This window comes from Onychostruthus taczanowskii, unplaced genomic scaffold (assembly GCF_017590055.1).
Source record: "Onychostruthus taczanowskii isolate IOZ18803 unplaced genomic scaffold, ASM1759005v1 scaffold35, whole genome shotgun sequence".
Taxonomy (NCBI): domain Eukaryota; kingdom Metazoa; phylum Chordata; class Aves; order Passeriformes; family Passeridae; genus Onychostruthus; species Onychostruthus taczanowskii.
The window spans coordinates 8,047,960-8,053,959 of NW_024500905.1; positions in this window are offsets into that span (position 1 = coordinate 8,047,960).

Here is a 6,000-nt window from a genome sequence, read left to right on the forward strand (position 1 = left end):
AGCAGCAGTTGAGCATCAGCAAGAGTGCAAAACTTTTGTCTAGAAACCTAAGGAATATGGGTTAAACTTACTCTGAAATTCATAATTAATCCAGGTAGTTTGCAGCATTGTGTACTTAAGCCTGTGCTGTTTACCAAGTTCCATGTTTTTACAAAATGGCCACTTTTTCCGCTGGGATTTCATCCTCTAGCCTTTGGTGACTTCCATCAGTGGCAAAGTGGGGGGCCAGCCCCTGCCTTGTTCAGCCAAGAGCTGGAGAAGTTTCTGCATTCAGTGTGGCACAGAGAAGAGGCTGCAGCTTGGAGAAGCGATTAGTCACTGACTGAGCAGGTCATCCCATCCTTGCAGTAAATCAGAAGAAGGGAAATGGAAGAGCATCTCCAGCAGGCTGGCTGGAGCACAGCATGAGTCTGAGGGCTGTGGACAGCCAGCAGGCTCAGGGTGGCAGAGCAGGCATCAGTACTGCATGAAGAAAAGGCAGTTTTTAGCAGTAAAACAATGATTTCTCTTTTATCACAGTTCTTTAAAAAATGCACATGTTAGAATATAAAGGAGAAGCAACATTCTAGTTAATACAAAAAAAAATAGTTGCTTTTTTGATTTTAAATACTTATGTGTGGCTTTTTAAAGAACATAATTGTATATAGAGCAGAAATTCTATTCTTCTGAGGTTTCTCTTTAATATGAAAGTTCAGCTAAATTAGCCTACTTCAGAATAGTGTTAAGATGTCTTGAATGTAGCCAGCACTGGATTGTTTTTTAAAGCTGTGTTATTTACTATAGCCTCCTGTAGTCAGCATGCAGAACTTGTGAACATTATTTAGCAGAATAGTGGCCATTCAGCCTCTACTTTCTGGATTTTCTGTGCCGAAATGATTGACATCAACCTTATTTTTCAGGCTTTGGAATTACATAGAATGATTGTACCACACTGGAATGACAAATAAGCATTTTTATTGTACTTGTACTGTATTGTACCACTTGTACTACTGAGATGATTTATATTGTACTTTACCAACTGTTTAAACCATTTTATTACTTCTTGTGACTTCTAAAGAAAGTCAGTATCCATATCAATTTAGAAATAGGACAAAAATAGTTTTTCTAATTAAATACTTTTGCAAGAGTTAAAAACATGTCCTTGAACTCAGGTAGGTCAATAGGATCAGTGGTGATGTTTTAGATTTACAAAGCTGTAATAGAAGAGCATGCTAGATGCACCTGTCATTTGTGAATCCAGCACAGCTCCTACAATGTCAGTCTCACAAAAGGGCTGAGGTTGGAAGGGAGCTCTGGAGGTCACCTGGTCCAACCCTCCTGCTCGAGGAGAGCTGTGACCAGCCAGCTTTTGAATATCTGCACAGATGGAGACTCCACAACTTCCCGGGCAACTGTGCCAGTGCTCAGTCACCCTCACAGTAACAAACTATTTTCTTCAGTCCAAATGGATTTTTGTGTTCTGGTCTGTGCCTGTTGCCTCTTCTCCTGTTACTGGGCACCACTGAGAGCTGCCTGTCTTTCTCTTCTTCAGTCCTTTCCACCAGGAGTTTACACACTTTGGGAAGATCTTCCCAGAGACTTCACTTCTCTGGGATGTGTAACATCTCAGGAAGTTGAGACACTCTAAGAATGGGGCCTTTCCTGTGCCGAACTCAAAGCCAGCTGGAGACAATGGAAGGAATCCCCTTGGCTTTGGTGGGCAGGGCCAGTCTAACCCTTGACCCAAGGTGCTCAGTCTCTGCTGTGTTTTCCATTGTAAAGCTATAGAAATTTTCAAACTACTCTTACACCACAGAGATATTTGGTTTATCTCTGTTAAATAGCCAATGACAGAATTGTTAGGGGATTTTTGTTGCTGAGCATGTAGTCTCAAGTGACTTTATTCTTTGTAAGCTGGGCAGTATTCCTCATCAGAAGGAAAACAGAGTCTTTTGACTTGCAATTCCCCTCTGAGCAGGAAACCCATTCCTTGTATGTCTTTTGTTCTCTATAAATTAAAATATAGCTTAGAGTATATTGAAATACATCTTACAGTATTTTTGGACTTCTCAAAATATTTTGCTCCTATTTTGTTTCCTTTCCTACTTCCCCATGTCCTTTGAATTTCATTGTTCCTTGCTAGCAAAGGAGGACTGGGGGGAGTCAGTGCCTGTGCCTGTCTTAGACTTTTCATGCCTTGAAGTGTGGCTTCCTCCTAGGTGAGTGGCCTTTTAGCTATTCTGGACCCCATTCATTATGGAGCTCCACTAGAAGACTCTAGATCTGGAGGCAATGTATCAGTATACAAGGAGAACTCCAGTTGATGGTAAAATCATCTAGTTTTAGTCTTACTGTGTGCCTGAGGAGTGAATACTAAAATAAAGTATGCTTAAGAAAATCCTTATTCATTAAAATACATTACACTGGATATGTAGCAATCTGCACTGAAGAAGAAATTGGAAACATAATATTGGTAACTTTATTGGTAGAGAATTAAAAATATTTCTTTACTGTTGATGATTCCTCTCCGTGTGTGGAGACACGAGGCTTGACTCTATTTCAGAAGGCTGATTTATTATGTTAAATATTATATTAAAATGCTACATTAAGACTATACTAAAAGAACAGAGAGATCAGAAGGCTACAACAAGAACAGAATAGAACAGAATAACAAAAATCCTGTGACTGCTCACAGCCTTGGCACAGGTGGCTGTGATTGGTCATCAATGGAAAACAATCCACATGGACCAATCACAGATGCACCTGTTGCATTCCACAGCAGCAGATAGTAATTGTTTACATTTCTCTCCTGAGGCTCCTCAGCTTCTCAGGAGAGGAAAAATCCCAGCAAAGGATTTTCCATAATATCATGGCTACACTTTACATGGAGAATTTTGCTGTAGGCCATGCTCTGCTCTCCTCATGACCTTTTTTGTTGAGGTTGTGTGGGAAAAGAGCTAATATTTTCCATTCCTTTTTCATTATATTCTTACCAGGGAGTTCATAAAATATAAAATACCTGCAGCGTATTATTATTTTAGTTTATTTCCAGTGCAAATAAAACATTAACATATGCTAGATATGAATATATTTCAGACAGCTGGAAGCGGACAGATTGGCAGTGTTCCAGCTTCTAATAAATTGGTACCCTAACTTTAGTAATGCTGATTTCACCAGAATTTACTTAGGTAGCTATGAAATAATAATTTTTAAAAAGCTGGTGCCATTTATAATTGCAAAAATAATCTAGGATATGTAAGCATTCACATGCCTATGTATTTGATTTCAATATGTTTGTTCTCAGCAGTGATGTGCTTATGTCACTCTCTATATGTGCGTTATTGATCTATGGAATTCTTTTTTGTTTGATTTGTTTTTTGGGGGGTCGTGGTGGGTTTGGTGTTTTTTGTTTTGTTTTAGGGTTTTTGTGGGAGGAGTTGTTGGAGTTTTTTTTGTCCCATATCTAGAAGCACATTGCCAAATCAGCAGCTTGTAGCTGACGTTCTAGTTTTTGCCTTTTATTATGTAGATCTTGGAGATACCTATAGTGTCAGTAGCAAACATCTTCAATGGGTATGTGCTGTGGAAAAAAAGAGAAAAGCCTTAGCTGAAAACCCCAGAACTACAGGTTTTGGAGAAGGTCACAGAAATGTTACAAGTTGGAGGCAGAGAGTGCTGATGGAGTAAAGGCTTTGAAAAACCCAGCCAACCAACCAAATGAGATTCTTGACTTGCACAATTTTGCAAAGACCAGTTTGCACTTGACATACTCTTGTTCAGAACAGAATTGCCACATTGACAAGGATTGTTTGGATGGAAAACTGAACTGGGGAAGACACTAGCAGATATGGGAATGTACAAGAAGGCATATATACAATTTTTTGTCAGTGCCTATGTCTGTGAAATGAAAAAAAATGGGAAGGTTGTGAAAGCTGAAACCCAATAAATAAATTATTGGAAGAAAACTCACCGCAAAACTGTCAATAATGTGATCATATTTCCCTGGGAAGGGATGGTAAAATATGAATGAAGTTGATTCAGTGAGATTAATATAAAATGATGTACACTGTTATCCTTTATTTGTCTTTTTGTGAAGATAATGATTTAAAGCCATGGCTTTCGGTCTTTTGGATGGCAGAAGTTGGACATTTTTTCAGTGGAAACATGTAGTGAATTAAACCATCTACTGCTTGGTATACTTCTCTTAACTACTGCTTGCAGATATCTGAAGTGTGATGTATAAACCTCCAGGCTGTTATTGATCACTGTTTCTACATCTGTGAGCTCATAAAATATATTCAGCTTCAAATAATGGTCACTTAGTCCCATGTGAGACACAACTTTAAAATATAAATCTTGTCTGATATGGTGTAACAGACCTTTATCCTGCTTTCCTTGTCTGTTGCCTTCAAAAATGTCATTGCAGCCCTCTTTATTTGAAGAGTTTCTGCATTTTGCTTTTGTCACTGTGCCAGTCACAGGACTGTGTCTGTGGTGCTTCTGTAATTCTGTTCTGCCTCTATTCTGCCAATATAGAGATTTTTTACTAATTTTTGCCTTTTTGGGTTTTTTTTTAATTTGTTTTCAGTTTGCACTAAGAAGAAAGCCCTGTTCATTTGTTTCGGAGGGCGATTGACTGTCCTAAGCCTTACTTTACAGGGTACCTGATTTGTTTATTTCCACCTTCTACTTGTTGAAATTATTTGTGTAAGATTCTGATTGTAAGTGAAAATTCTGGTCTTCCCCTTCTTGCTTTAAATTATTTTCAAGTATAATTTTGACTGTTTCCCTGCTTTCATTTTAATTTGTGACATTTTGTTAAAATCCCTTAACATTATTCTAAATCTAGATTTTTTTTCCTAACAGATGCAAAAATTTGAAGATATTATTAGGTTTCCTTCTTTTCTGTTGTCCAACAAATTTTCCTTCTGTTTCTGATGTCTATGTATGTACTACATACATAGTAGTGTTAGAATTACAGTGACATTATTGCTTGATGTAATAAATTGGTTCAGAAAATACCTGGTTTCAGTTGTAAGATTTCCCCCCCCCCCCGAAATCAGAGCAAGTAAATATACTTGACGCATCTGGAAAATAAACCTGTTTTTTCTAGTAAGCGAGCATGTCAGGTACTTTGAAGGTGGGGAAGATGAACAGGCATGCTTCTCTCTATGCTGTTATTATTTTGACAAAGACATGTAAATTCAGGTATTATTTCCTTAAGATGTCTCACTAAGTTATAGTCATATTGACTAAAGTGCAGTATTTCTCTCTAGGCTAATTTTACAGGCTTGTAAAAGGGGAGTTTGTTTTGTAGATATTTTCATCATGCTTTATCTAGAAACCTTGTAGATCCTCAAGGCACCTAAAGAGGAAATCAGATCTGAGTAGCATGGAAGAGAATATGGTTGTTGTGAATTTCTTAGACAGGTTTCTTAATAGTAGTGGCATATGACTTTGGGATGCTTGAGTATTGTCCCCTGTCTTCTGTGACTCTTTATGAGCAGAGTTGGTAGTACAATGTGGGCCCCTAACCACATGTTTTTCATTTTACTAATTTTACAGTATTCTTGTGGCAAGTTGCTGTGAAGAAACATAGGAATAATGAATACATTTTCAAAGTAGAAAGTTAAAATAGACATATAAATTAATAAAGGAATCATGTCCTTGGGGAATCACTGGTTCTATCAGTGCTAGTCACTTCCTAAACACCCTCTTCTAAGAGCACAGGAGCAGGCAATTCCAAAGTGCTGGAAGTCAAGCAGATGAGGTAGAAGATCAGCTTGACTGAAAAAGGATCTTCTTTTGGATGGAGCTAAAGCAAAAAAGGAAGGTGGAAGCAAGGTCAAGGGACATGAGAGGAATACAGAGATGCTGCTTGCCATGGTAGGGAGAAAACTGCTGCAGCTGAAGCTCATAGGAATTGAATACAGATCCATATATACAAACAGACTTAACTGCACAGTGTGTGAATTTGGTCTAATGTTTAGAAGGGTCCTCCTAAGGACAGTAGGAGTATTA